Raw genomic sequence first — 24,409 nt, 5'->3', positions numbered from 1 at the left:
TACTCTCCATGGCGGCTTCATTCTAGTCGCCGCTAATTTTTCAACATGTTGAAAAACTCACGGCAACCATAATGAGGTCGCGACTAGTTCCCAGAAAGCGGGAACTCCTCACGACCATGAAGGCGACTCCCCGGCAACCACCCACGAACATGTGGTGACTGCATAGTCTCCTGCAGTGGCCTAAAATGTGGCCTAAGTGGGACAGACTCATTAGGAAACTCAACATATCCCCAAAGGCTCTTAACAACTTCTGCAGATGCAACATCGGAAGCATCTTATCAGGATATATAACAGCTTGATTTGGGAACAGCTCTGCCAAAACCACAATAAATTGCAGAGTTGTAGATGTAACCCAGTCCATCACACTAGCCAGTGTTCCCACAATTGATTCCATCTATACTTCACACTAAAGTCCCTGCCCAAAACGTCACCGATGCTTTTCTCCCGAAATGCTGCCCGACCTGCTGAGTTACTCCAGCACTTTGTGTTTATCTTCTGTATATACCAGCATCTACAGTTCCATTCACTCTGTCTTGGGAATGCACCCACCATAATTAAAGACTATTTTCATCCTGGTCATTCCTTGGCCTCCTCTCACCCGTTGGGAAGAGATTCTAAAGCTTGAAAGCACATACCACCTGATTCAGGAACAATTTCTTCCCCGCTGTTATCAGACTATTGAATAGTTCTCTCATAAGCTAGGATGTAGTCTTGAGCTTCCAACCTACTTCATTGCAGATCTTGCACTTTTTCTCTGTAACTGTAATGCTCTAAAACTGTAACACTCTATTCAGATATTTTTTCTCTTTACCCCACCTGTTATACTTTTTGGAGTATCTTAGCCGGTCAAGCAGCATCCCTGGAGCTACATGGATAAGTGAAGTTTTGGGTTGGGACCCTTCTTCAGACTGATGACTTAGATGGTACAATGGATGAATTCAGACCATTGTACCATGAAAAGTATGATTTGACTGGATGACACGCAACCAAAAGCTTTTCATTGGAACTCGATACACGTGACCTAAATAATAAATCAAACAGAAATAAAGATTTATAACTCATTCTTGAAAGCTTCAATTACTCTGTATCCACAGGCTTTGGATCTGGAGATTCGAAGTGTTTACCTCCCATTATGTTTCTGAATTGTCTCCACTGATCACACTGCATTCAACTACTCCCCAAGGTGGCAGCATGCAACTTCATAAACTTTGTATTTAACTTCTGGTTCCGAGAAGGGGAGGTAACCAGTCCCCATGTGGTCAGACAGGATTAGTTTCCTTCCTGTTATTCACTCAATTGATGTACCACTCGCGCTGAATGGGTTCCATTATTTGACATTATATTAAAGTTTGATTGTTATAAAGTTTGAAAGTTATATCTGCCATTGTTTGTGTCTGTTTGGTTAAATGCCACTTCAACATCCAATTCATTGGTGTCTTTAGAGTGTTCACTGACTTATTTATTTTCAGGACCTCACAATTTTGTGACTGATGAGCATGCCACGTAACCTCAGGATTTACATGTTATAAACTCTTTCTGCTTCCACGGAATTTACAACGTCTTTTATTCTGATTCAGTATTTGTTTTATGGGAAGTAGTGTTAAATCTCTCCCCTGTGAATTCTTTGAAGACCTAATCATTCATAATGCTTATATTTTGTGTGAGTTATTGGCATCACGCCTATTTGCATCTTGTGGCATTCTCTTCTCTTGTCTAACTTTGGTATTAAAGAGCAAGGAGGGAGGAGAGCAAAGATAGGAGAGAGCAAATGACAAAAATAATGATAGTAGACAATGATAGATGGATAGGCAGTGGCCAGGAAAACCTCTCCAACAAAAGTGAGAGGAAATATGTAGAAGTAGAAAAGGAAGAATAGGAGATTCTGTCTGGAAGTGAGTTTTGTTCTGCACATCATTTATGTAACCAATCTTTGCTCTCTGTGTGAGGGCACATTCCCTCATTGTCCGCAGGCAGGTGAGAAGATGTTGGTGGTCTCAGGTTTGTCCCGACGGCTCACTCTTCCTCCAAGCCTGTGAAAGATAAACAAAGCTAGTTGAGAGGCATCACACTTTCTCCCCCTTCATTTCTTTCTTCCTCATCTGTTTCCTCTCTCTTCTTCCTACTTCTTCCTCTGATTCCTGATTCCTATCTCGTGTCTACTCTACCGATTTTCATTGCCAAATGGAGGCACAAAAGACTGAGTTCTGAAGAAACTCAGCAGGTCAGCCAGCATCTGAAAAGGGATCTTATAGAGGTGTATAACATCATAACGGAATTGAAAAGGTGAATACATCTCGAAGTGTAGTGGGTATATGGAACGAGCTGCCAAAAGAGGTAGTTGTGGAAGGTATTACAATATTATTTAAAAGGCCAGTTGGACAGGTACATGGATAGGCCAGGTTTGGAGGAGTATGGGCCAAATGCGGGAAAATGGGAATAGTTTAGATGAGGCATCTTGGTAGGCATGGATGAACTTCCGTGCTGTATGTCTATATCCGTGGAGGGAAATGGACAAAGTCCAGAGGATGAATTTTGACACAGAACGTAGCAATGTTACAAAATTTTGAGATTTTAAAAATCAAGTCTGCAATTCACCCCATCAGATAAAGCATAAAAAGAAGTTTAATTTGACACCTAATTCACTTTCGTATCTTCTGTATTAAAAAAGTTATGGCCATTTTCATACTCAGAAATTAGCATCTTGTTCCCTATTGCTTTTCCATTAACACAAAAGCTGTGATCGAGGACAGTCAAAAGCCCATAACTTTCTTAAAAATTAAGAGAACTGAAAGAAATGTTCAGTTATTATAGATTAAAGCATTCTGAAACAAATATGAAACAATCTTACTTGGGTGACCTGAAATTAAAGCATATAATTAGGTAGTTACCTAATTGCAGCTAATTACAAAATTCAATTACTAGATCTAAACATCTATCCATTGCCTTATAAAAGATTAACATTTTTAAATAGCCTAAGTGTCCAAATAACATTCACACAAGAATTCATAATATAACATGATTTTTAAATCTCATTGTCATGAATTTATAGGCCAAATGGAAGGAATTTAATGTTTAATTCCTGTAAATTAATGGGCATTTTAATCATCTTGCGAGTGGGTTTTTGTGGAACGCGATCGATTGGAACGTTGCGGTTGCTGTGAATTTGATCCCCATATCGGCACGAAAAACACTGCTGGTTCGTATGGGGCCAAAATCACATTTTCGCCAAGGAAACTTTGATTAATGTCATCCCAAGAAGAAGTCGCTTTTTTATTTTACTCCAGCGATTAAATTGTCCCGCAGTTTTTTTTAAAAACTTCCGAGAACGGAAGTCGGAATGATTTTTCAGCATCAGCTAGCAGCCCGAGAAAATATATCTCAGACAGGCAGGAGAAAACGGCATTTTAATACCCCCACCCCCCACATCAGAGGCGCCAAAGTCGCACACATGGCCAGTGGCAGAACTGCAGTGCCGCTGAAGGTAAGTATTGTAACATACCTACAGAACGCTGATCATTTATCGATTTCCATAGATACTGCCTGACTTGCTGAGTTCTTCCAGCAAAATGTTTATTCTCACAGCTGTCATCTGGTCATAGATTCAAGTCTTATTTCACCGACATGAGCATGAAAGATGCTCTGAATTTCTGTTAGAAAGGATTTCATTTAGGTCAGTACCATATAGACCTTTCAGATGGATAGAAAACAATCCAGTGAGAAGCAGAGCTTTCTCCAATCTTTATTTATCACTAAAACAGTTTATCTTGTTCGATCACAATGTTTTTTCTGTGGCCTTGATTAGTGTTTCCTATATAGCCATATTAACCACACCAGATGTGCTTCAATGGTGGAAAAATGGTTTCAGACATTCTAAGATTATGGAAAGCACCAAATAATGACATGTCACTCTGTTCTTTCCCAATGTGCACAATATTATGTAACATAAAGATTTAGGTAGAACTGTTTACTAACACAGAAAACACCACACACCTTTTGAAGTTGGATGTATTCTCTTAGCTTCTGATGGGGAGAAAACTATTCTACAATTGTTGCACCCTGTTCAGTTTCAGAGACAGGTGAAGGATTAGCTGATCAAAGGCCCCTGTAAAACAGTGCAGATATCTCAACCAAGCTATTAGTTTCGCAGCTATTGCCTTCTGATTAATCTGCCAATTATACATCCTTTTAATTAAATCACTGCATAAAACATGTTGAAATGTCAGATATTTTGTTTATCCTCACCCAGAATGTTGAAGATAGAATTGTTAAAGGCAGCCAAATGGTATTGGAAGATACATCCCCCTTGCTTTTCTCACTCCGTCCCAAACTCAAATCCTTTGTCCACAAAGCCTCTCAACAAGTTCCGAAACATTTTTCATTCAAAATACACTAAAGGGCATATTTTTATTTCCCATCTCAATAGAAACTATTAGACCACAATTATGAAACAAAGTTGCCCAACATCTCACTGAACACACTAACAGTGTTCCACCATCAGCATATTTGTATAATTACACATAATTGCCAGCTCAGCATTGGCATTGAGCAGGGAGCAAGTCTAATGGGGGCAAACCTAGTGAAGTGAAAACCTGAAAATTAAAGGGCTGCGTGCACTTAAATGTAAATGCCTGTCTCTGGGGACATAAATAGTTTTAGTTCTAGTTGAGCACCAACATAAATGTTGGATGTTGCTCAGCTTGAATGTGGACAGGTTAAAAGATAAACGAAGTTGAAGGTCACAATGCATAAGTACAAAACAAATGTTGAGAACAATAATAGTGTAGTATAGAAACAAGAAACTGCATTTGGTAGTTTGAAAAAGAAAACACAAAGTGCTGGGCTAACTCAGCGGGTCAGGCAGCATCTCATGAGAACATGGATAGATGGCATATCGGGTCGGGACCCTTCTTCAGACTGATTGTAATTTGGCATTTGTTGGATGAACAATGCCATCGTGATTAGCTCCATGTCATGGCCTTATTCCACACTTCAGCAAGATCTCCCCAAAGCACAAATGTACACATTTTCTGGCATGAGAAGATGTTACATCACCTGCTGTGGAACCTTTCTGCCTTCTGGGCTTGACAATGAGTTTATGTTGATCTGAGATTACTGTGATTTAAACTGCATAAAACTGGTTCGCATGACAGGAATGTTCACCTCAGCCAGCAAGGTTCACCCAGGTGCCTTAGACCACAAAGTCAATGCTGTTGCCATCTCGCCCTCTGGTCACTGCATTGGACTGAGCCACATTCAAACCCGGACTCTTATCAAAACCCTACCCTAACTCCCTCTGGTCACTGCAGTAACGCTGAACCAGATTCAACTCCAAACCATCTTTCTATTTCACATCTACTCTCTTGCACCGCTTTCACATTGTGTAGGAAGGAACTGCAGATGGTGGTTTAATCTGAAGATAGACACAAAATGCTGGAGTAACTCAGCGGGACAGGCAGCAACAAGAAGAGAAGGAATGTATGACTTTTCGGGTTGAGACCTTTCTTCAGACTGAAGATGGGTCTCGACCCGTAACATCACCCATTCCTTCTCTCCAGAAATTCTGCCTGTCCCGCTGAGTTAATCCAGCATTTGTGTCTAACCTCTTTCACATTATTCTCTGCTAACCTTGCAAACCTTTCCACCTACAGCTGCATTACCTGAACTCGCCATTGTTTGTCCTTTATTTAATTTTCTGCCTTTGTACTAAGATTGATTGATGTGTTCTGATGTAAACCAATGCTACAAATCATTCTTCAACATCTTCAACACTCCAAAGACATCCAGGTTTGTAGGTTAATTGGCTTGGTGTATGTGTACAATAGTCCCTAGTGTGTGTAGGATAGCTCAGCCCCCTGCTGTACTCACTCTATACTCATGACTGCGTAGCCGGTCATAGTGCGAACTCCATCATCAAGTTCGCTGACGACACCACTGTTGTGGGATGTATCACTGATGGGGATGAGTCAGAGTATAGAAGAGAGATTGAGCGACTGTCCATATGGTGCCAGCACAATAACCTGGCCCTCAACACCAGCAAAACCAAGGAACTGATTGTGGACTTTGGAAGGAGTAGGATGGGGACCCAAAGTCCCGTTTATATCAATGGTTGAAATGGTCAACAGCTTCATATTCCTGGGCATGCACATCTCTGAAAATCTTTCCTGGTCCGAGAACACTGATGCAATTATTAAGAAAGCACATCAGCGCCTCTACTTCCTGAGAAGATTACGGAGAGTTGGTTTGTCAAGGAGGACTCTCTCTAACTTCTACAGGTGCACAGTAGAGAGCATGCTGACCGGTTGCATCATGGCTTGGTTTGGCAACTTGAGCGCCCAGGAGAGGAAAAGATTACAAAAAGTAGTAAACACGGCCCAGTCCATCATCGGCTCTGACCTCCCTTCCATCGAGGGGATCTATCGCAGTCAAGTTCAAGTTCAAGTTCAAGTGAGTTTATTGTCATGTCCCCCTGTATAGGACAATGAAATTCTTGCTTTGCTTAAGCACACAGAAATTAGTAGGCATTTACTACAAAACAGATAAATGTGTCCATATACCATGATATAAATATATACACACATGAATAAATAAACTGATAGTGCAAATAACAGAAAGTGGTTGGCAATAATCAGAGTTTTGTCCGAGCCAGGTTTAATAGCCTGATGGCTGAGGGGAAGTAGCTATTCCTGAACCTGGTTGTTGCAGTCTTCAGGCTCCTGTACCTTCTACCTGAAGGTAGCAGGGAGATGAGTGTGTGGCCAGGATGGTGTGGGTCTTTGATGATACTGCCAGCCTCAAAAAGGTTTGCAGTATCATCAAGGGCCCACACCATCCTGGCCACACACTCATCTTCCTGCTACCTTCAGGTAGAAGGTACAGGATCCTGAAGACTGCAACGATCAGGTTCAGGAATAGCTACTTCCCCACAGCCATCAGGCTATTAAACTCGGCTCGAACAAAACTCTGAACATTAATAGCCCATTATCTGATATTTGCACTTTATCAGTTTATTTATTAATGTGTGTATATATTTATATAATGGGATATGGACACACTGATCTGTTCTGTAGTTATGCCTACTATGTTCTGTTGTGCTGAAGCAAAGCAAGAACTTCATTGTCCTATCAGGGACACATGACAATAAACTCTTAAATCTTGAATCTTGAATCTTAATGTGTGGGAATCGCTGTTCGGAGCGCTCGATGGGCCGAAGGGCTGTTTTCGCGCTGTATCTCTAAAATGTAAACAAAAAAATCTCCACTTGTTTCTTGTCTTTTAAGTTCCTCTAAAATCAATTTCTTGACAATGTATCTGACCACCCGCCTCCTATCAATTGTTAGTATGTTTTTCTATGTTTTTCAGCAGTCTGTATTTTTCAAAAGTAGTTTTTTTGTATTGTATTGTATTGTATTCAAATTTATTGTCATTGTCTCAGTTAGAGACAACAAAATGAATTTCCCTTACAGGCAGTATCATAAAAATAAATAAATAATAATAAATAATAAAACATATTAAAAATAAAATAGAATTAAAAAAAAAGCACAAACACTGAAAGTCCACGACACAACATAACACAGTGGCACCAAGGTGAGGAAGGCACCATAGTCCAGCCAGCCTCCCCTCCGTTCTTCCCAGATGTTCACTCGTGGTCGAGGCCTTCCTAGCACCCGCAGTCGCCGCCCCGGGTGGCCCGATGTTCAGGCCCTCACGCCGGGCTGGTGGAACGCCGACGCCGAACCCCGACGGTGAACATCCTCCTCAGCGGCCCGGCCCTCCTGATCAGCCGCCTCCTGCAGCCGGAGTCCGCAGCTCCCGAGTCCGCTGGCCGAGCCGGGCGGAGTCACAGGACCCCGCATTGTTGATCAGCGCCGCCCGCGCAGGGAGCCCGCAAACCGCAGCTCCAGGATGTCGGTGCCGCAGGCCCAGCACTCCGGGCTCCAGACGGCGACCCCCGGTAAGGCATCGCCAGCCCCGCGATGTTTCAGCACTGTCCCGCCGCTGCTGGAGCTCTGGTCGATCCCGGCAGGAAAGGCCGCGCCAATCCAGTAGGTAGGCCGCTGCGGGGGGGGGGGCGAGGACGCGACTCGAATAATAGTCGCGTCCTCACCAGGAAGCGGCTGAAGGACGGTATCCCCCGCACCGTACCCTCTTCCCCCACTTAAAAACACAAAATAAACCACAAAAAAACACACTTTAACATAACTAAATAAACAAAAGTAGTTTATTGATTGTAAATGTTTTAGAACAGTGTTAAAAAGTCATTCAGCATAGAATTTGGTCTTTTAGTCCACCACTTTCCTGCTGACCATGATGTCCCCATCCATACTAAACCTTTCTTCTGACTCCTGGCCTGTAATATTCTTGCCCCTCAAGTGCTCACACACATTCGTCATAAACATGAAGGTTTCTACCCTTACCATCCCTCCAGACAGTGTTCTCCAGATTCCAATCTCTGGGTAAAAAAATATTCTTTAAATTCCCTCTAAGTATCCTGTCCCTTACTTTAAATCATGGTTTTATTAGCCCCTGCTATGGGGGGAAGTTTCCTATTATCTATGTTAACAATGCCCCTCATAAGTTTGTGCATCTTAATTAGTTCTGCCATCTGCCTTCTCTGTACTCTCCTCTCTCCTCTGTAATCCATCAGAATCCTCTGTACATCTCCTTGGCAATGTGCATTTCTTCTGTGCATTTCAGTAATCAGGTCTCCTCTGTAATCAGCTCCCCTCTGTACATCTCATCTGTAATCAGGTCTGCCATCAGCCATCTCTGCTCCAAGGTCACAAACTCCACCCTCTCCCCATAATGGAAATGCTGTCTTCCAGGCAACATTCTGATGAATCTCATCTGAACCATCTTGAGTGTAATCACATCCTTCCTGTGGTATGATCAACCAGAACTACATACTGTACTGCATTGTGAGTTAAACAATAAAGGTAGACCATAATCTCCCTACCCTTATAATCTGTGGCCCAGCTAATAATAGGTAGTATCTTGAATAGTTTCTTCACCACCTTATCAACCTGTGCTTTTATCATCTCTAGTGATTATTGTACACCATGACTCCTCTTACATCTTAATACTCTATGGGTGCTGTCTGTACGGAGTTTGTAGGCTCTCTCTGTGACCGCGTGGGTTTATTTCGGGTGCTCCGGTTTCCTCCCACATTTGAAAACTTCTTCTTCTTCTTGCGAATGAAACATAAATAAACAAAAGGAATAGTTAGATGTCAAACCGCTTGTTGAGCAGCCGGGTTGTTGTCTCTGCGTCAATGTCTGCCAGGCCCTGAGCTCCATTTGGTGGGTGGTAGAGCGGACACTCAGAGATGACATGGTTGGCTGTCTGTTGTTCTGCTCTGCATTCACAGGCTGGGCTCTGGCAGAGCACCCATCTCCACATGCTGGCATTGAAATGCCCAACTCCAGTACGAAGTGTGGAGCTTCACCCATGCTCCTCTGGGGAGGTCAGACCTTGGACAGCTTTTATCTGGTGAAGAGATGTAGCTGTGTAAAGGAGATGAGGTTGCCTTCCACTCCTGTGACCATTTGGTGGCTATCCAGTGTGCTTTTATCTCAGTTGGCTGGAATTATGCTAGGAGTTTTTTTTCTATGTGGAGCAAAGGGGTGACAGGACTTCAGTTGGGGTGGCCTCTGCCCTCTGCTGATTGCCTGATGGAGGAGGTGATCTGGGTCCATGGCATGATGAGATAGTGCCAGAGTTGCTGCTTGCCTTTAGATCCCAGCAGACGGAATGCCTGCAAGTATAGGGAGCTGCTCGACTGGAGTAGGTTGATGGCACCCAGTGATTGTTCGCAAGGCTCATGTGTACCAGGCTAGTATGTCTGCTTCTGCTCCATACGGGTGCACAGGACTTAGCTGGAGCATACAGAAGAGCTAAGGTAGATGTGCGAAGAGTTGATGGACTGGCTCCCCAACTTGTTTCTGCCAGGCGTTGGATGAGGCCGCTTCATGCCATGACCTTGTAGTGAGTCCAGCCAGGTGTTGACGAAATGTAAGCGACCTGTCCAGCTTTACGCCGAGGTAAGTGGGTGTTTGTTGGAGGTCCAAGTGCCTATTGTTAACGAAGACAGCTAGCTCTCACTTAGCTTCCTTGTTGTTTAGATGAAATGCAGTTGACATTGTTTTGCCTTCGCTCAGTTTTAGATGCCAATGTCGTCGGTATACTGCCAAAGTCCCCATGTCTTGACTCAAGGAGCTTTCGATTGTCTTCCACTCTGTGTATCATCAGGATGGCTAGATCGTCAGCAGACCCATATTTTCCAGCGATGGTCTCTGGGAGGTCATGGATGTACATGTTGAAAAGCAGCGGAGCCAAGACGGATCCCTGTGGGATGCCATTCTTCAGTCTACGTAGCCTACTCTGCTGTCCATCACTGGTCTTAAGCACAAAGCTGCGGTTTGATATCAGCTCCATGATGTGGCGAACCATACATTTGAAATAGGTGCAGGTTTGTATGTTAATTGGCTTCTGTGAACTTATTGGGCCAAACAGCATGTTTCCACGCTGTATCACTAAACTAAACTAAACTAAACTCTCTTGGACATAACATTCATTGTGTAAGTCCTCAAAAAAATAATCCATCACAAAATTTTCAGGATCTGTCTGGCAGCTGTCTGCCATTGCTCTTTCTGTCTTACAAAATTATCAATGATTCAAGTCTACCCTTCTCACAATCCGCAGGGTCATGACATTTTCTGTCATCTACAAAGCTGACTGGTCATGCCTGTGCCAATCACCTCCAAATATTTGATGTATATGACAAAACGTAAGGTTCCCAATAACACTCCTTGTCACACACCACTGGTCACTGGTTTCTCATCACAAAAAGAACCCTCCACCAACACCTTCTGCCTCTTATTACCAAGTCAATTTGGGATCCAATTATCCATGTGCCATAGATATTATGAGAACTATCTTTTTGGACCAGTCTCTCTGTGGGATCAAATCAATGGCCTTACTGAAGTCTACATGGAAGCAGATTGCCCTCATCTATGCATTGTTACCTCTAAAAGATTCAAGCAAATGGTTCATAGGATCTTCAATTAACAAAGTGATACTGACCATCTTTGATACTTCCCTTTGATACTTGGTGAGTCCGGAGGAGGCGCTGTCTTGAACGGCTGCCTGTCGTGCAGCTGTCCGTTTTTTTCCCTTCTTTTTTATTATTTTTAGTTCGTTAAGTGTACAGTCAGGGGGTCTAAATCTTTTTATGTGTGGGGGGTGGTGGGGGGGAAGGGGGAAACTGCTTTTCCAAGTCCCTACCTGGTCGGAGGGGTTGCCTTCCTCCGAGCAGCGTCTTCGACCTGTCCTCGTGGCCTACCAGCGGGTCCTGGAGCGACGTTTCCCTGAGGGGACCTGGCCAGAACATCGGCTTTGGCGGCGGCGCAGAACATCGGCTTTGGCGGCGGCGCAGCGCTGGAGCACTGTCGTGGAGCGGGCGATGCCTTTCCTGGGTCGCCGCGCTGGGACTCCAGTATGCTGGGACCGCCGATGAAAATATCGTGGAGCCGCGGTTCTGTGGAGCGGCCAGCTGCGGCGTTGAACTTTACATCCCGGAGCCTGGGATCTCTCACCGAGATCGCCAGTGTGCGGAGCTCCGTCTGGCGCGGTCTGTTGGCTTGGAAGCCGCGGGCTCCGGTGGGAAGGCGGCCGTTCCTGGCACCCCAAGCCGCTGAGGGTTCTCCCGACGCCGGAGTACCATCACCCAGCGAGAACAACGGGCGCCGTGGCGGCGACTGTGGAGGCCTCAATAGGCCCGACTTTGGGTAGACAAGAGGATGGGGACTAGACTTTGTGCCTTCCCCCACAGTGGGAATCACTGTGGAGGGATGTTTTTATGTTTTGGTGTGGAATTTCTTCATGAATACTATGTTGTATTTTTATTAGTGTGCTGCAAGGACATCTGAATTTCCCCTGAATAAGGGGATTAATAAAGTCTAATCTAATCTAATCTAATTTATCTTTTTTCCCAATAACTCCCCAAGCACTGATATTAGATTCACAGGCTTCTGGAATAATTATTACCTTCTGGAATAAAGGCTCCATATATGCTATCCTGTGGATATCCTCTATCTTATCTGTGGCCAGCATAGATTTAAAAATCTCTAGAAGCAAGGAACTACAGATGCTGGTTTGCAAAAAAAAGGAAGATGTGCTGGAGTAACTCAGCAGATGAGGCAGCATCTTTGGAAAACATGGATAGGTTTTCTCCATGATCTTTAAAAATCTCTGTCAGAGTCCCAGCCTTCCCTTGCCTGTCATAGCAGCATATAAGTCTTTAAATCTACAAGGATGTCTAATAACTCTTCATTTTTAATTATAACATGTTTGAGAATTTCAGTATCAAAAATATTAATTCAAGACCTCACCAATGTTCTCTGGCTCCATGCATATCTTGCCTCTCTGGAGAGATGCTATTTCTCCCTGATTTTAGCCACGTGTCCTTAATATATGTAGTTCTTTGGGATTGTCCTTCATTGCCTCAGACACCAATGTTTCATGCCCTCTCTTTACACTCTCACTTTCTTTTATTAAATATGTTCCTACATTTTCCATGCTGTCACTGGCCCAATCCCATTTTCAGTTCTTCATACCTGCCATATGCTTCCAATTTTTTTTTGTCAACCCAACCTCTTCAAATAATTATATCAGTGCAATCATATTTCTCTGTATTTGTATGTCAAATGCAGGTTGTTGTCTGGTATGTTTATTTGCTCAGCTCTTGTGGCTTTACTGAAAACCTTGGCCCTCTGGCAAAGTGAACAACCCATCTCATAAGTGTTTTTGTGTTAGGAAATAGTTTTCCTCTATTGTAGTGGAAATATTCCCATAAATCTATTCTGTAAAGCACTGCCTTGTGGCAGAATGTGTAGCTATGCCATCATGCTGAAAGATGACACTCAATTCTGCTGTTCCCAATTGCAGTCCATCAAGGTGAGGCATGACAAGTAGGAATGTCCCCTGAGAGAACACAATTGAACAAGAGATCTAGCTCGCACTACCTCGAGACTGATTAAAAAAGCAGTAAAAAGAGTTCTGAGATACCCAAGCCTTCCTGTTTCCTTCACATGAGGGTACATTGAACATAAAGAAATGGAAACATATCAATTGCAAAAGTCAAGTCGTCACTTTTATTTCTATAGCACATTTAAAAAACAACTCTCGTTGACCAAAGTGCTTTACATTGGTGGAGGTACTAACGTTATACAACATTGGTTCATAGATTATGTACATACATAAATACATACATATAGCCCTCCCTCAGAGGACGTCAAGAAAGGCTTGAGTGTAAAGATGAGTTTTAAGTCTCGACTTAAAAGAATCGATGGAGGGGGCAGTTCTGATGGGAAGAGTCTAGGAGCAGCAACCGCAAAGGCCCCTGAGCTTATGCTGGATGTTCAGTAACCCCAAGTCGGCCGATCTGAGGGACCTGGAGGTGGTGTGGTGGGTAAGCAGACTTTTGATGTAGGTGGGGGCAAGCCCGTTAAGGGCTTTGTAAACATAATGAAGGATCTTGAAATTTATTCGGAACCACACAGGGAGCCAGTGGAAAGAGGCCAGAATCGGGGTGATGTGGTCCCTTTTTCGGGTGCCCGTCAGGAGTCTTGCTGCGGCGTTTTGGACCAGTTGCAGGCGGGACAGGGAAGATTGGCCAGTGTAAAGGGAGTAAACTAAAAGAAATGTCTTGGGCTGATACTTCAGTTCTTTATAATTGTTCTTCCTGACCATTGACTAATTATCAGGCAAGTGAAAGGGGGCATTTTATTTCTGACACCAGCTGGAAAATCTTTGCTCAGGATCTGTATGTTGTGGTATTGTGTTAACTGTAAAATTGAAAGTTTAAACTAATGTAAACATAACATACTGTAACAAGGAACAGTAATGTTAAATAGGGGTAGTTTTAATCAGAGTAACAATTTGAGCACACATCAAATCTGAATGCAGTATATAGGGTTTCATAAATCACGGACAAGCAATTCTTGCTCCATGTGGAAATTCAGAACACTTTACATGCCTTAGGGACCATGTGTGGGACCTTAGTGTCTCCAGCTGTTTGAGTTTGTCCAGGGTCACCAAGCTTGCAAGACACCGGGAAACAGTGTGAAGTATATGGGATACTTTCAGTATTTCCAGGATTGAATGTTGCTGATCATTGACATCCTGTAACCAGATGATGTTCAGGGATGTAAATGGGTGGTCATTTACAACACCAGAAGGAGAATGTGAGGATCTTCAGGAAGCCAATAGACAATCGGTGCGGGAGTAGGCCATTCGGCCCTTCGAGCCAGCACCGCCATTCAATGTGATCATGGCTGATCATCCATAATCAGTACCCCGTTCCTGCTTTCTCCCCATATCCCCTGACTCTGCTATCTTTAAGAGCTCTATCTAAGTCTCTCTTGAAAGCATCCAGAGAACCGGCCTCCACCACCTTCTAAGGCAGAGAATTCATTGAGCACACATCAAAGCTGAATGCAGTATATAGGGTTTCATAAATCACGGACAAGCAATTCTTGCTCCATGTGGAAACTCAGGACATTTTACATGCCTTGAGGACCATGTGCGGGACCTTAGTGTGCCACCCTGAAACCAGTGCTCATCATTAGAGCCTGGTAGGGTGAACATTTGTAGTTCCAAAAAAATAGGACCTAGATTAAGGCAGATAAAGCAGATTAATGCATTATTTGAATTAACTTCATAGCCCTACAAAGATCCCACGGATTTAATGATTCCGAAGATTGGTTAAGAAATCTCTCCTTAGTTCCATCTTTTCGACTGACCCCTTAATCATAGCACTTCGCACTCATCGCTGAAACCAATTAGAGAACCTCCACTGTGCTGACTTTGAGTTACCCATGTACATCCTTCTGCAAACAAAGAGACCAATGCGACATACATTTTTTTTTCTACACTCCAATTCATCTCTATAATACTAAAACTCTTAGTCGTGTGTGTGTGTGTGTGTGGTGTGGTGTGGTGTGGTGTGGTGTGGTGTGGTGTGGTGTGGTGTGGTGTGGTGTGGTGTGGTGTGGTGTGGTGTGGTGTGGTGTGGTGTGGTGTGGTGTGGTGTGGTGTGGTGTGGTGTGGTGTGGTGTGGTGTGTGTGTGTGTGTGTGTGTGTGTGTGTGTGTGTGTGTGTGTGTGTGTGTGTGTGTGTGTGTGTGTGTGTGTGTGTGTGTGTGTGTGTGTGTGTGTGTGTGTGTGTGTGTGTGTGTGTGAGAATCTGGTTAATTCCTATTTCCTTCCAAAAGCTATGCCACAGCCTTCCCATTTTCACACATCCTACTCACATTTTTCCCGTTGAGGCGATAAAAATCTTCCCGTCACATTCCCACCTATATTTCCAAAGTTATTAATCATTTAAAGTTTTTTAAAAAGCACGAAAACCGACCTATTTCAGAAAACAAAAATGAATGGTGTCACTATGCACTCACATGGGATGGGAGTGAGGGGCACTCCAGCACTCGCGGTGAATGAGGAGTGGCGGCGGCTGCTGAAGCCCGACACCTGGTGGGGAGGGTGGTGCTGGAGTGAGGGCCAAGCCCGGGGCTTGGGATGGGGCCATGACCGTGGCAGAGAAAGAAGCCGCTGCTGGAACCAAGGGCGAGCCTGGGACCGGGGTCAGGGACAAGCCCGGACATGAAGTCGGTGCGTGCACTGGAGCCTAGGCAGTGGCCAAGCTGACCGCTGGAATCTACAGCCAAGGCCGGCCTGAGTACGAGAACCAGGTCGAGTTCCAGGCCCTGGCACTGCTCTATGACCTGGAAGTGAGGGGAGGAGGATGAGGGAAATAAGGAGGAGGGAGATGGGGTGGGGAGTGGGGTGGTAGAGAGAGATGGGGGGGGGGGGGTTGTGTGGAGGAGGGAGATGGGGAGAGGTGGAGGAGGGAGATGCCCCCTTCCGATCCACCTTCCCTCCCCCCCACTCTACCCCCCTGCCTCTCTCATTACTCCCCTCCCTCTCTCTTCTCCCCTCCCTCTCTGTTCCTCTCTCTCTACCCCATCCTCTACACCCTCTCTACTCCACTCCCTCTTCCCCTCCCTCTCTACCTCCCTCCCTCCCCCTCTCCACCCCTTCCCTCTCGCTCTCTACACCCCTCCCTCTCAGCCTCCCTACCCCACTCCCTCTCTACCCCGTCCCTCTCTACCCCCCTCCCTCTCTACCCCCCCCCTCTCTACCCCCCCCCCCCCCGTCCCTCTCTACCAACCCTCCCTCTCCACCCCTCCCTCTCAAGGAATAGAAGAGGGAGGATGAAGAGGAGGGAATGCTGGGGGATGAGAAGAAATTAGCGCAGTTGGGGGCTGTGTGTGAGTGGTGAAATATTGCATTGGGGAAATGGCTTGCATTGGAACTGGTGAGTGGTGGAATCTTGCGTTGGGGAAGCAGACCCAACGGGTCTAGTGATCAATAAAGACCAAATCCCTGTTTATCTTTCTATGTGATTGAATGGTGCAGCATGTAATCAGGCCCTTCAGCACACTGAGTCCATATTGAACATCCATCACCTGTTCACACCAATTCTATGTTATCCCATTTTCTAATCCATTCCCGACACATTGAGGGCAATTTACAAAGGCCAATTACCCTGCAAATCCATACATCTTTGGGTGGAAACGGGAGCGCCCGGAGAAAGCCATGTGGTTACAAGGAGAATGTGCAAACTCCTCACAGACAGCATCTGATACCAGGATTGAACCCGGGTCTTTAGCGCCGTGAGACAGCGGTTCTACTCTCTGCACCACAGTGCCACCCATATTTGTATGCTGTCCTTGCATAATAACATTGTCGGGCTCATGAAGCGTACTGTTTTCGAATGGACCTCAAATCTAAAACCAATATCTAGCAATGTTACAAAATTTTGAAATTGGGGGGAATACGACTTTTTCGTTGTTTTCGTCGTGTCCCCCCTCTCTGCCTCCGTCTGCGCTGAGGCCTAATGGCGGAGCTGGCGACCTCGGGACTCTGGAGGCAGCCTGTCAGGACTTGCCCTGGGCTCGCTCCCATGAGGGCGGCCCAGCTCGGGGCTGGAACTGCGCTCCCGTGAGGATGGCCTGGCGAGGGGCCGAGACTCTCCCGTGAGGGGCTGTGGCACTCCCGTCGGAGTGGCCCAGCCCGAGGGAGAACGGCACTCTCGTCGGAGTGGCCCAGCCCGAGGGAGGAACGGCACTCCCGTCGGAGTGGCCCAGCCCGAGGGAGAACGGCACTCCCGTAGGAGTGGCCCAGCCCGAGGGAGAACGGCACTCCCGTCGGAGTGGCCCAGCCCGAGGGAGGAACGGCACTCCGTCGGAGTGGCCCAGCCCGAGGAAGAACGGCACTCCCGTCGGAGTGGCCCAGCCCGAGGGAGGAACGGCACTCCTGTCGGAGTGGCCCAGCTCGAGGGAGGAACGGCACTCACGTGAGGGCGATCCGGCTCGGGACTGGAACGGTGCTCCGGTGGCTGGGACGGCGTTCTGGCGGCGGTGACCTGAATCCTGGGTTCAGCCGCGGGCCAGCGGCTGCGTATGCTGGACTGGAGGGCGGCAGCTTCGACCACCCCCGGGCCGCGGTGTTTGAGCCAGCCCGTTGCGGGGTTCGGTGAGCCGCGGGACTGTTGTGCCATCGCCCGGTGGGGAATCGCCTCAGCGCAGAGGGAGAAGAGGAGGGAAGAGACAGTGACCCTAAGATTACTTTGCCTCCACCACAGTGAGGAGGTGCTTGGTGGATACACTGTGGTGGTGTTAATTTGTGTTTACTGTTGTTTATTATTGTATGATGTATGTATAACTGCAGGCACGAAATTTCGTTCAGACCGTAAGGTCTGAATGACAATAAAGGGATTCAATTCAATTCAATTCAAGTCTGCTATTTATCCCATCAGATAAAGCATAAAAAGAAGTTTAATTTGACACCTAATTCACTTTCATATCTTCAGTATTAAAAACTTTATGGCCATTTTCATGCTCGGAAATTAGCATCTTGTTCCCTATTGCTTTTCCATTGACTTAACACAAAAGCTGTGATTGAGGACAGTCAAAAGCCCATAACTTTCTTAAAAATTAAGAGAACTGAAAGAAATGTCAGTTATTTTAGATTGAAGCATTCTGAAACAAATATGAAACAATCTTACTTGGATGACCTGAAATTAAAGCATATAATTAGTTAGATACCCAATTGTAGCTAATTACAAAATTCAATTACTAGATCTAAACATCTATCCATTTCTTAAGAAAAGATTAACATTTTTAAATAGCCTAAGTGGCCAAATAACATTCACACAAGAATTCACAATATAACATGATTTTTAAATCTCATTGTCATGAATTTATAGGCCAAATGGAAGGAATTTAGTGTTTAATTCCCTGTAAATTAATGGCCATTTTAATCATCTTGCAAGTGGGATTTTGTGGAATGCGATCGTTTGGAACGCTGCGGTTTGCGGTGAATTTAAACCCCATATCGGCAGGAAAAACACTGCCGGTTCGTACTGTCACCTTTTCGCAACTTGAAATTTTGATTAAAGGCATCCTAAGAAGCACGTTTATATGTAAAAATAAACGGCATACCTCGCTTTGTCCCCTACATGAGATCCGTCCCATCGTCGGCGTTGACGGCTTTGGAAGATGATTTTTAATTTACTCCTGTTATTAAATTATCCAGCGCAGCTTTAAAATAACTTCAGAAAATGTATGCCGGAGCGATTTATATTCAGCAACTAAACAGCCTTAAAAAGATCGATTTGAACAGGCTGGAGAAAACATTTTAAACCCGCCCCCCTCTCAAAGGCGCCAAAGTCGCGCACTCGGGCAGTGACAGAACTGCAGCGCCGCTGAAGGTAAGTTTTGTAACATACCTACAATATCAATAGCTGCAAATCATTTTAGGAGTGTTTGCTTTTCTGATCTTTGGACCATTACCGTACATTTTCCAGTGGTACATGAATTTATTACCTTCTTCTTTGGCCTGTGCAACTTATTTATGTGCACTTGCTGATTCTGGTATCCCTCTCACAGCAGACATTCCCTCCTAGCCTTACATTATCAGCAAATTTTTGGATACGTTAGACCTTGTTTGTTTCATCTGTCAGCTTTGCCAATTCATCAAAGGAAGCTTCCTGTTGACCATCTCCCCCACTGTTGCTCAGGAAACTTATTATTTCAAATATTTACACACTACCTTTTGAAATTTATAAGGCCTGATCGTGTCATCTTTTTCATCCAGTTTCAATTGAAAACACCAGTGTTCAACCATAGGGATTGAAGTTGAGGATTTCTAAGGACATTCTATAAACTGGGGAGGTCCAGGACATACCGATTGTGAAGACCCATGGAATCCAATGGTAGGGCTCAGTCCTGTGGGGATGTCCCACCTTTGCAGTAAGAAGCAGAGCCTGGTACCTGCATCAGCTTAGACCTGCCCCAGTAGACACACAGAATTGTGCAGACACTGGAATCTTGCTTAGAACACAAAGTGCTGGAGTAACTCAGCGAGTCAGGCAGCATCGCTGGAGAACATGGATGGGCATGATCTAAACCAGCCTTGATGGCCGTCACCATTCAAACATGGGCTGTTCAGGCCAATCTGTGGGCTCTGGAGAAGTGAGGATATGGATGGCCCATGGTGTTTTCTAGCAGGGGCCCTGGATGGAATAATGTTCAGCATTCAGTTGCTTCTTCCACCGATTCAGGAAAGGCATTTCAGATAACTTGTGGCTTAAAACGTTTCTTACCCATATTGCCTAAGCTCTCTTTTGCCAGCTATTTTAAATCTCTTTTCTCTGTTTATTGACCCATCTGTCACTGGAATCTGTTTCAGCTTATTTGTTCTATCAAAAGCTTCACAATTTTCAATTCTTCCCTTAACCTTTTCTGCTCCAAGGAGAGAACATCAATTTCATCTAACCTTTCTATTCAGCTGACTTCTTTCATCTTTAGTACCATTTGACTAAATCACTTCAGCAGACTTTTAAAGCTCTTTATCATAATTAATTCTGGTGCCTCGAATTAGTGACAATGCTGTTATTTTAATAAATGTTTGGTATAATGTCCTTGATTTTGAATAACATTTAAGTTGGCGAGTCAGACTATTTTTATTTTTAAGGACACTTCTCAAGCTGCACTGTCACTTTCAAAAACATGGCTCATCCATCTCCCCATTCATGCTTCTGCTATAAGTACAGCATTGTGCACAGTTCTGGTCACCACACTACAAGAAGGATGTGGTAACACTAGAAAGAGTGTTGAAGACATACACCAGAATGTTTCCAGGAATTGAGTGCTCTTATAGTTCTTCATAGGTCCCCAAAAGTGGCAACACAGGTAAATGCAGTGGTAAAAAAAAAAAACACACGCTATGTTAGCCTTTATCGGTCGGGACATTGTTCATAAAATTCGGAAGTCATGTTGCAGCTTTATAAAACATCCACTGCATTTGGAGTACTATGTACAGTTCTGGTTTCCCCATTAAAATAACGATATGGTGGCTTTGGTGAAGGTGCAGAAGAGGTTTACCAGAATGCTGCCTGGATTAATGGATATTAGCTATAACGGGATGTGAGACAATCTTGGGGTGTTTATTTTAAAGTTTCAGAGGTTCAGGAAAGACCGATAGAATTATATACATTTATGCAAGTCACATGGATATGCAGGGAATGGAGAGATGTAGATCGTATGCAGCCAGGGCTGGTAGTAGAGGCAGATACGATAGTGACATTTAAGAGAATTTTAGATAGACATGCATATACAGGCAGAGGAGATTAGTTTTATTTGGTATCAGACATTGGGCGCAGACATTATGGATGAAGGGCCTGTTCCTGTGCTGCTCTGTGCTATGTTTTATGTCGAAGGGCTGAATGGCCTACTCCTGCACCTATTTTCTATGTTTCTATGTTTCTATGTTTCTATGCATGGAGAGATTATATAGATTAACAAGAATGTTCTCACTGGTGGGCAAAAGGCTGAGGGGTGACCCGAAGGAGGGGTTTATAAATGTAAGCAGGACAGACATTGGGTAGATAGTTTTCTACCCAAGATAGTTTTCTACCCAAGATAGAGGTGTCAAATTAGCGGAAATAAGTTTAAGGAGAAACATTTAATGGAGATATGAGGGCATGTTTTTTACACAGAGGGTGGTCGTTATTTGGAATGAGATGCAAGAGGCATCATAGAATGACACAGCAAGGAAATGGGCCATTGGGCCCATCACATCAATGCCATCCAGTGGATATCCTTGTGTATTAATCCCATCTTCCAGCACTTGGTCTTCCATTCCTGGTAGTTCAAGATCTTATTGAAAAACGTATTCAACCCTATCAGTGCCACTGCTACTACCACTCTCCCCAGCAGTGTTTTCCAGGTACTCACACTCTCTGTATGAAAAAGGTCCTCCCAGTTTCCTGCAATCTATCTTATATGCTCTAGTCATGTACCCCCCAAACTCTTCTGCTCCAAGGAGACCAGACCCAGCCTCACCAATGTCACCACATCACTGAACCACTCCATACAGGCAACATCCTGGTGAATCTCTTCTACACCCTGTCCAGTGTTATCACACCCTTCCGGCAGTGTGGTGAGCAGGACATGCATGCCGTACTTCAGGTGAGTGACCAAGGCAAGAGGGAGGATGTTTAACAGGCATCTGAGGGGTAATTTTCTCACAAAAAAGGGTATGAATGAGCTGACAGAGATGTATTGGCGGCTGGAACAGTGGAAACGTATGAGAGGCACCAGAATGATCAGGGCACAAAGGTAAGTGGAATTATTGCAGGCAAGTGGGATTTGTACAAATAGTTTCTGTGTTGTACAATTCTGTGGCTCTATAACTCTCTGAATGTATCCCAGGCGGAATAATTTCAGGATAGGACACAAATGCTGGAGTAACTCAGCAGTTCAGGCAGCATCTCTGGAGAACATAGATAGGTGGCGTTTCAGGTCGGGACCCTTTTTCAGATTTCAGAATGCTAGGTGGAATGTGTAAGACCACTGCTGCTCCTTTTTCTGATGTATTTATATTGTTATGTTGTGTGCACATCAGCAGCAAATCAGGGTAAATATAAAGCTTCAGAACATAAATCCAATAAAATATGGAACTGTTGTTTGTAAAGAGAGACAGGCACAGCCTAATTACAGAACAGCAAACCTAACATGGGCGGGGGAAAGGTGGCAGATAGAAGGGTCTTGACCCAAAACCTCACCCATTCCTTCGCTCCATGAATGCTGCCTCACCCGCTGAGTTTCTCCAGCATTTTTGTCTACGGGCAGAGGAAATATAGAATAAAAACCTCTGAGAGACAGTATAAATCACTATTTAGAAAGTCAAAGCTTAATCAAGGACAATCCGCATGCATTTTTAATGGAGGGTCCGTTTCTGATTAAATTGATTGAATTTTTTGGAAAGATAACAAGGAAGTCAATGAGGATGGTACATTTGATATAGTCTCCATGGATTTTAATAAGTTGCTTAACTAAATTCTATATGACAGATTAATCATAAAAATAAAAGCCATTAAAAGTCACACCGCAGAAAATCAAGGCAAGTAGTCTTCCTAAGTGGATGTGGATGGTCTTCGACCACGATCAGTTCCAGGTCCATTTATTTGTAGTATATGTGATTAATTTTGAGTTAAAAGCAGGAGGCATGCCAAAGAACGTTGCAAATTATTACAAATTGGCAATGTGGTTGAAGTGAATAAGAAAATGATGGGCTGCAGGATCGACTGGTGGACTGACAGTGGAGGGGCAAACATGTGGCAGAGGGATGTCACTTTGGGTAAGTGTGAGGTTTTGTTAATGGGAAGGGCAAACAAGTCAAGATAACTCATAATAAATGACATGGTGCTGAGGACTAGCAGGACGTTGGAAGCTTGTCTGTTGATTTATAAGTGGCCAGGATGGTATACAGAGAAGTCTAAAGGGTACCCAGGGTCTTAGCTGAGGCAGTGAGATCACAAACTATGAACAAAATGCCCACTGCTGGAGTACTGTGTTTAGTTCTCATTCTACATAATAACATTAGAGCAAAATGTACACTTCTAATTAATGAGATCTTTCTTATGCTCCTTTGATTTTGGACCAAGACCAAGCACTTAGACCAAATTCCCTTGGAATGTGTTTATCCACGTGCTTTAAGCGTTCAAGGAGAGCAAAAGGAAAAAAGTCATATTCTGGAGCCAACACAGCTTTATGCAAGCACGCACACAGATATACACACATACTCCCACAGACACACACAGACACAGTCTCACACACCCACAGATACACACACCACAGTCAAACATACAGAGACACACAGTGGAGGAGGTTTGGAGTTATCATTGATCGTGGGGTAGGGGGGAATTTACACTGCCCGTGGAGAGTGTGGAGAGGGGGGGGGATTCTACTGTCTGTGGAGTGTGGTGTTAATACTGACCATGAGGGGATTATTACTGACCGTTGGGGGATTATTACTGACCATAGGGGGGTATCATTGATTAGGGGGAATTATTACTGACCGTGGGGGGTATAATTATTGACCGTGGGGGGATTATTATTGACTGTGGGGGGGTTATTACTGACCATGGAGGGAGCGTTATTACTGTCTGTGGGAGGTTATTACGGCCTGTGGGGAATTATTACTGACTGTGGAGGGTGGGGATAACTGTAGGGGGTGGGTGAGGGGAGTTATCACTGAATGTGGGGGAGGGGGAGGTTCTCACTGAATATGGAGGGGTTCATGGTGACTAGTGGGGGTTATCATTGACTGCGGAAACATCGGATGGAAGCCATCATATATATTATGAACAGGCATCTGAGGCTCAATTCATGCTGCCTCGCTGCCGTTTCTCCCTCTTTGGGCCTACACTTGGGTTAGGTTTTTACATTGGGATTTACTTTGGGACACCTATTCACCTGTTCTTGCCATACGGACAGTGATCGTGTGTCAAACTTAATGTCACTGTGGCAAGTGGATGTTGATCTACCATTAGTCTCACTTACAGTGCTGCTAACTTTCTTATGATTCCCAGATCTCAGTTCTGAACAGTTCTTGTAAACCAGCATTTGTAGTTCCTTGTATCCCAAGTTCTGAGTAGCTGCTTGGCCATGTTCTCCCATCCTCTCCACCAACCTGGCCACGTGTGCATCATAGATGGAAGGTCCTACTGGTTGGCTCGCTTCCTACCAAATTTTTAACTCAGACTGCCTGAAATACAATTTAAAATTACTGAACATTTACCACCTCTTACAATATATGTGGGCAATAAACTAAACTGGTTAGCAGCCAGCTTGTAATCACTGCATGATCAGACCTGACTGGAAGCAATTGGACAATTCCAGGTGATTCAGCTTTATAGTTTAAAATGATCCATGAGATCATATGCATTTGGAGCAGGAGTAGGCCATTCACCCCTTCAGCCTGACCCACCATTTAATGGGATTACA

The sequence above is a fragment of the Amblyraja radiata genome, chromosome 27 (genome assembly GCF_010909765.2).
Source record: "Amblyraja radiata isolate CabotCenter1 chromosome 27, sAmbRad1.1.pri, whole genome shotgun sequence".
NCBI classification, from domain to species: Eukaryota; Metazoa; Chordata; class Chondrichthyes; order Rajiformes; family Rajidae; genus Amblyraja; species Amblyraja radiata.
Note: the sequence above shows the minus strand (reverse complement) of the source record.